The sequence below is a fragment of the Buceros rhinoceros genome, unplaced genomic scaffold (assembly GCF_000710305.1).
Source record: "Buceros rhinoceros silvestris isolate BGI_N320 unplaced genomic scaffold, ASM71030v1 scaffold12444, whole genome shotgun sequence".
NCBI lineage: Eukaryota > Metazoa > Chordata > Aves > Bucerotiformes > Bucerotidae > Buceros > Buceros rhinoceros.
In genome coordinates, this window is record NW_010406764.1 from 94,429 (window position 1) to 102,760 (window position 8,332).

An 8,332-nucleotide genomic window follows, 5' to 3' on the forward strand; every position below is an offset into this window, starting at 1 on the left:
TTGTGAGCGGCGTCAGCGCTGAGCAGGGCATCGCGTCAGGCTTGATTTGCGTTCGGAAGTTCGACCAGAACTCATCGTCTCGGCGCTGGGTGCGTGCCGAGCCGGGCCGCCTGGCTCGGGGTTTGGTAGCGCAGCGTAGCTGACTGATTTGTCTGGGCGAGGTGAACATTGCTTCTGCAGGACCGACAAGGCCAGCTAATGAGAGCGCTTCAGGATGATCAAATAGTGACCTGCCTTTCTCCCGAGCTGATCGATTCTGGCTCGCACGAGTTCGGTTTATGGGTTACAGCGGGTGATGAACCAGCAGAAAGCATCTGCTCGGCTTCGCAGGATTTGTTGAGCAGCAGAGGCACCCTGTGGCCAGAGAGGTTCATCCAGAGCGGAGGTTTCTTGGGGCTTTGCCAGGGGTCTGTCTTGGTTCTGCGTCCTTAACGTGAGGAGTCAAAATTAAATGATTCCTTTGCACTGGTGTGTGCTGCGTCACCTGATTTAAAACCTAATTAAAAATTCTGAGCAGCGCCGTAGAAATTTTCCTTTCAAAACAAGCCAGTTATTGACAAGCAGTTACAGGGAGAGCCTGAATTTAATTACAAGCAGATCTTTAAAGATGCTGGTGATATTCCAGGACCGTGGTAGATGTGATCATTACACCGATGTACAAGCAGAAAAAAAAAAAAACAAACCACCTAATCTGAAAGCAGCCACCTGAAAATGTTTCCCAGCACAGCACTTGCAGCGTTATAAATACACAGGCTGTACGTGAGACGGCTCCATCGTCACCCTCCTGCTCGCGGGCTGTAGCAGAGTCTGCTCTTCAGCTTAGACACGACAAACTGCATTTGCCTTTACCTTACGCTATAAGGTGACTTTGTGTACGGATTTACCATGCGTAATCTTTGCACTGCAGGAGTTTACCTCTAAATTCTGTTAACGTGTAAATAAAGCAGTGCAAAAATGTCATTTCTCATCGGAGAGGGACTCATTTATGATGACTGGGGTCTTTAGAGCCAGAGTTACACTGTTCTGGTATGTTTTTTAAAGCTGTAGTGAGTCAGAGGGGGCTAAACTTGATGCGGACAGTAAGACTTCAGTCCCAATTTACCTTTTTTTTAAAAAAAAAAAATCCTTTTTTGATCCGTGAGTTTGATTCTTCACTGACACTGGCTTTTCACAATATTTTTCAGCCGATCTTCTCTGTGGAAAACACATTCTTTATGCAAAGTTGTTGCTGTCAAGTGAAATAAGCCCCTTCAGATTGGGGTTTTGGTCACTTGGATTAGGCAGAATTAAGTGGATTTCTTACCATTTTTCTTCACCCCTCGTAGTAGTCACAAGGCAGGAGTCCTTCAGAGTTCTCCCCAAACGGCTCCTCCAAGTAAGTGCTGCTGTTGCAGCGTGACCCAACGTGTTTTCATGTATCAGAAGTACCTGCTTAGTTGATGGTGTTAAAAATGAGGAGACTACAGCCGCCTTCTGGCACTTTGTTTTTTGAGGATCCCATTAATTAATATTGATCCTGGGGAGGCTTGAAGAGTGATGCAAAGTGGTTTGTGAAATTAGTCGTAATTTTTTCCTCTTCTGGCTCTTTGAAAGATAACATTTGTGATGGATTTATTCTTCAGCATCTCTCCCTCTTGCTGAGGGTAATGAGGAAGGAGAACTTTGCCTTGGAAAAGTTTGGTTTGCCCTTTGGACGCCATCTCGTCCATGTCGTTGAGGTGGTTATTAACGAAACGCCTGGGATTTGGTTCTGTTTGCCCATAGCTCAGGGGTCAGACCATCTGTTAGCAAAAGCAGCCTCTGATTGTGGAAAATCAGTCTGTTATGACCCAATTAGAAAAACTTTTGAGGTATTTGCCTTGTGCAGTGGCAACTACAGTGAGATGAGGCAACTTCCCTGAAGAACAGGCTGAAGCTTCCCTTGATGAAGACGATTCGGGAGTAAGGAGGCAGTGACAGGCTGAAATGAAATTGCTGGAAGCTTTTGGTTGCTGCTGACAATAACCTAGCCTGAAAATGTAACGATTGAGGAGTCAGGAAGCAGATTACTTGGACCCAGCTATTTCAGGAGGGACAGGCCCTTGGCAGAGGTGGGGCTATTGGCGAGGGATCGTGGCAGCTTCATCCGTGTGTTCCTTTCGGGGTTGCCGTTAGCTGTTTCTTCTTCCAGAAGACGCTCCATCCAAAGACGAGTGTTTTCCGTAGGGCTCTGTGGGCCAGCTGTTGGCTGGATCGTTTTCCTGATGCGTGCAGGTTTTCAGAAGGGAGTTCTCTCTGTCACGACGTCGTGCGCTCATCTTGCCCCGCTGTACAAACCCCCCGCTTGTGAGTGCCGCAGCCAGTGCGTGATAAATTCAGAGCAGGGTTCTGAGGAGCACTTGAAAGACGTTGGCTGCTCGTCCTGGAAGAAAGATGAGCATTAATGCCGCTTGTTTCAAAGGCAGGAGGGTGGCTGGTACACCTAAGGCTAACCTATTAATTCTCCTGCTGCCTCCTGTATTTCAGATTGGAGAAGAAAATACTTTAGTAGAGTGTATTGAGTGAAATTTCTAGAACAAGTTAGCTCTGTGGAACCTTAGCTTGAACGCTCCGACATCTGCGTCCATTCTGTTGATGAGATGCTGTGCTGCTCCTGGGGAAAACGGCAAAGGTTATTAGGTACATTTCCATTGGGTTCCTTTTTAGAAGTGGAAAAATGTCTTGTGAAACGTTGAGTCCCGGTGTATGCTTTGAATTTAAGCTTATTACTTGTGGTCGGCTCGGAGTTAAGGAATGTTTGGCTATTGTCAAGTGAAGTCCTGACAGTAAAAGTTTGTGTATGTCTCTGGAAGTGCTTGTGTTGTTTTATAGCCGTAGTTATTACAGAAACAGAGGTGGGCCCAGTGAAAAGGAGAAATTATTGCTGTTCTGATTAGGGGGAAGATTATAGAAACTCTGAATGAACTCGGCCAGTTGGAGTAAGTCCACATGATGATTTGGAGATGGGTCTTATTTTGTGAAAGGAGAGCTGAAGAACAACTGTATGACTGTAGATCAATAGTAGCATATAAACTGTAAATATTATCGAAATATAAATGTACTGTCAGAAGGTTGATAGTTGTCTGAACACCTGTGGGTGTGGTAGAGCTGATCATACCCTGTCATGGAAAAGGTTCTGCTGGAAATTATTCAGGTAGTGGCAATGACTTATAGGCACAATCCTTCTTTTCCTGAAAGCCTCTATTATAACAAAAAGTTGGAGTGGAAAAAGTAGGTTTGCTGTACTGGAACCATTATAACCGCACATGGCTCAGCGCTTGGATAAATTGACTCCAGATGCTTTTATCCGTAGGCACGGGCTCCAAACGCGGTTTTAGAGTGGAAGCCAGTTAACGACCTGCTTATTGCCGTGCAGGCATCCCAGGAGAACACGGCATGGTTGATGCCAGCAGGTAAACTTTGGTGTTCCTGGCCGAGGCTGGAGAAGCGGGTGGAGCTGTGGACCATCCACGTATGCCTTGGTGATATATGTAACCTCTGGAGAGCAGCGGGGTGTGTACAACGCCAGCTCCATGGCTCGGGTGTACCCTAAAGGTACCACGTTGCTGCTGTCTCCTCTTTAATGTACCCAAACACCATTTGTTAGCATTGAACTCCAGGTAGCTGCTGCGACCACAATTCAGTGCTGTGCTCCGAGCATCGACAGCCAGAGGCTTGCTGAAGCTGCTGTCAGCGTATCGCTTCAGTACCCAGAAACCTTAATTTATACTCGGTGCAGACCAAGGTACGTGTTCCCTTGGCTTCCAGCTGTTTGCTGTGAGTCAGCGCAGCTTGTACCGCCGACCTGGAGGCTGTAAGTATTTGATCGCTGTCAGAAATCTGTTCAGCTCTAGTGTGGCATCGCAGTTTGTTCCTGGGAGAAGTGACGTGAGGGAATAGCTCAAAGCTGGCTCTACCAGCTTAGATTTTTGGTTTTGCTGTCAATTTGAAGGGAAAGTCTCTCTTTAGCGTATCTGCTGCCCAGCGTGATGGTCACAGCGTGGTCCCTTGGGTGTCCCCCCACTTATTCTGAGCTTTACTTTCCCTGTGTGACTCTTGACTGCTACCAAAATGCTGTGCCCTCAGACTTCCCTAAGTTGATTGGAGCACCTACCGAAGAGGTAAAGGTTAGAGCTGCGTGGTGGTTACTGAGGCATCGGTTTCTCCCTGTCACATCGTTATATGCCAGTGGCTTCCTCGGCAAAACCCCAGGCCTGGCAGGCTGGAAGCATCTGGAGCTTTCTGACGAAAGCTGCCGCTGCGATTAAGGGAGATTAGCTGCTTTGTAATTAATGTGGTGGTGGGGAGGGCAGACCGCAGCGGTGGCTGCAGCCTTCTCCGCATCCCAAATACCAATAGACAGGTTTTGCTCCCCAATGATGAGAAAATACGCTTTAAATACGCCGGCTTTGTAACTAGCTGCCCAAGGGATTCAGTCAATTACTTCGTGTTTCACTGAAGTGCTGCAGTGTGTGAACAGGGTCTGTGCGCTGAAGAAGCTGCTTCAAGGCTGAAAAGTGATTTTTTTTTTTTTTTTTTTTGAGGTTTTGACAAAACCCTCAGCTCTTAAAAGGGGAAACGGGCTCTGACCCACCTGTGCTTTCTTAGTTGCAAATGACTTCACTGGAAATAGTCCAGCCTGAACAGCGGCTGATCCTTCGGCCTCTGCCTACCCTGCGGGGACACGCGCTGTTCCGGAGGTGACAGCCCGATTTCCTTCCCCAGGCAGTGGGGAGAACTCCCGCACCGGGCAAGGCTTTTATCCCCCCCGTGGAGGACAGAACGATTGTGCTCTGACTTGTTGTCCCCTCCCATCTGCAGTGCTAATTGGGAAATCAAATTAGCAGCGGAGGGTGAATATTTCCTTCCTCTCTCCCTGATGATTCCTGCCCGTCCTCTCCTCTCTCCCTCCCGTTGATGTTTTGATGTGCAAACCACTTTTCACTTCAGAAGCTGCTGCGCTGGGTAGTGGAAAAGAAAACAAACCCCTGGTTATTAGTAGCTGTTACTATTTACTAAGGCTGTATTTTCTGCTACGTCTTCCAGTATACCCTCCTCCACAGCAGGAAATGAGGGGGTGCTGGGGAGACCAGAGAAAAGAGCTTAATTACGCAAACAAATGTGTTTATGGGAGCCTTGGAGGCCCCAGCCTTGCGGACTGCTTCACCCAGGGGCAGAAGATTAAAGCCTGTTGGCTCATTCTGGGTTAATGGGAGGTGATGTTCCCCTCCTCATGGGCTGGTGGCGATGGGCATCTTCAGCTGCCTCCTTTTACAAGTGTTGAGCCTCAGTAAATGTTTTCCCTTTGAACATTGTGCTCTGAAACTGCTGAAGTAGCCTCTCTTAGGTGAGTTGATGGGGTAGACAGGATCGGGGTAGCTCGGGGTTGAACACCGGTAAGGCTGGACACCATCACCTGGTTTCGGGGTGCTTTTTCTCTTGAGCTGTGGCCTCTCCTCTTCCCCTAGTGCTGTACCATGTTTTGTGTGTTTGTCTTGACCTTCAGCGTTTGTTTTCTCGTACTCCACCGCCTCGTGTGGTCCCCAAAAGCTGTTGTCCCTGTGTAGTGCTTGGAGATGAGAGTCTCCACCTCACCCCGTCCACTCTTTGGCCCTTTTCTCTGTTTGGCACCTGACTTGAAGCAGCATCTCTAGAAACACCAGAGGCTGGGGGTTGCTGTCAGTCCTGTAGCTGTTGTCTTGGACACCTGACTCGAGGAGAGCTGAACCAAGAGGTGCAGACAGCCCTGCGCTGGAAAGGGGTGTCCATGGGGTGACAAACGCTGTGAACTGCACCCGTGGTTTAGCTGTCAAGTCAAAGACAGACCAACCAGTCCTGTGTTGAGCCCCTGGTGGTTTCCAGCACCGCTCCTGGACTCTGGTGATTCCCCATCCTGCCCTTTTCTTTGCAGCTAAACAGATGATCTTTGCTCAGCCTGGAGTGTTAATTTTCTTCCTTGGCATAAATCCTCTTTGATAATTTCTGGGTTGCTACACGAGCCCCATGCTGTACATAAACCAACGGGTGACATGAGGAATACCTACCGCTGTAGTTATGTTGTATGTAATGTACATAAGGAGAGAATGTATTTTGTTCATTTTTTTCTTAATAAAAACGTACATGCCAGCAAGGGTGTTCATTTCAGATCTGTTCGTGCTAACGGCGCTGGCTTCTGAGGATGGAAAAACCTCCCCTGAAGGTCTCGTAGTGGTGCAGGAATGGTGAAGCCGGTGGTGTGGTGTTTCTGGGAGGCAGGAACTGTTCCTGCTGCTCCCTCCATGCGATAGAATCTCCTGTTCCCTGCAATCAGTGATGGGCCAGGTCAGTGTCCCATAAATCCGGCGTGTGCTTAGCAAGAGCTTTTACTGCGGAGGAACATGGCGTTAAAACACAGGCTGATGCAAACCACCGAGTTTTACTATCTGAATAAAACCAAATTCCTTTTTTCTTTTTTTTTTCATCTTCCTTTGCGTAAGTGGAAACTTAACCTGGAACAAAATGTTTTATTTTGGGCACAGGAAGGCGAATGGAGCTAAACTGCCCACGCTGCTGGTGCCCTTGTTTGATGGGCTCCTTCTTTAGCTGCTTTGGCTTAGGGGTGCGAGGTTTGATTCCCTCCTCCACAGCCTGCCCGAAGCGCAAGGAGAAGGTTAGGACCGAGCTGGGATGAAATGCAGAAATAAGGGCAAGCCCCCTTGCGTGTCCCTCCATGAGCCTAAAGACACCGATAGTTCAAAGAGGTGCCCTGGCTGTGGTGGGGCTGCTCTGGCCCACATCAACCGAGCATCCTGCCCCGCCGAGTTCGCTGGGTTTGGAATTAAGGGGAGTTGTTTCCCCGCTTACCCTGCTTCTCGCATGGGAAAAGCACAAGCTCCTCCACCGCTGGCTACCTCTGAGCCTGCGTTGGTTTGACTCCTGCTCTTCCAACAATTTGACAGGACCATGCTGGGCTTCCAGACGGACTCAAACCATGGCCAGTTGTGTCTCTGGAGCACCAGCTCTGCTCCTCCCACCCCTTTTCACTCAGCCAAGAAACGAGTCTTTTACATAAGAATGTTTATTGACAGAAATACATGATGCTTTCAAAATACATTTGTAGGAAAACATAAGAATAATCTCTACAATCCAGTTCCTCATTAAATTCCAGTGTAAATCAGACTCCTGTCCCCGTGAGAGATGCTGCTATACAGTACGTAAGAGCTCTAGGATATGTGCAAGAGTCAACGGGCAGCCGCCATGGAACCATGGAATGGTTTGGGTTGAAGGGACCTTCAAAGGTCAACTAGCCCAACCCCCCTGCAGGGAGCAGGGACATCTGCACCCGGAGCAGGGGGCTCAGAGCCCCAAGGGCCAACCTGACCTGCCATGGGGCCAGGGACGGGGCGTCTACCACCCCTCTGGGCAACCTGCTCCAAACCTCGGGAAATAGTCTTCTGCAGTCCCTTATGGATCGTGTCTTCTCCTGTACGTCTTCTGTAGGCAACAGTCTCAGTCTCAACCTCGTGAGCTGGGTCGTGGCACTGTGAGCGGGAGATAAATGGCCCTAAAATATTTACACGTTCCTCGTGAATCTGAAAATAGAAAAGTCTCTTGCAAGGACATCGGAGCTGCTCGTAAAACTCTCACCGAAAGGTAAGAGCGATAATCTCTTTGACGTGTCGGATGTTAAAGCTGTTTTGGGGGAGAGAAGAGGAGTGCAGGGAAGGGAGGGAGGAAATGCCTGGGTAGATTTTTGTTTTTATTATTATTATTATTTTTGGTCTAACAATTATGACTACAGTCTACAAAGGGAAGGATTAAGGCCAAAGATACTCATCACTGCACTTCCTACCTGATTTTTTTTTTTCTTCAGAAAGAATGTTCTCAACATAAAAAAACATACTGTTTTTTTTTTTCCTGTGGAAATAGTTCTTTAAATAGGGGAGGGAAAATCTACTATAAAACATTAGTGGTTTAAAAATATGGTGTCTGGAAAAATAAATAAATGTACAATTCCTATTCAAATATAAATCACTATAAGCACTTGCTGAGCAGATAATATCCTCACTGGTCCCTGCTCGGGAAGATTTAAGGTTGCTCGATCTCAAGCCTTTGTAGGGTTCTCGTGGAAAGTCTTTGGACCTGATTCATTAAAGCACTTTGGCATCTCTTCGCTGGGAAGGGGGATCTCGAGGCACGTGCCAAAACCCGACCGCCTGGAGATGCTCTGCCAGGGGCGTCCCCCGTGGCCGAAGCCTCGCTGCTGCCCCGTGTTTTCGCCGCGTTTATGTTCTACGAAGGCCAGAAACGGGAGGTGACCGACCCGCCACTCCTG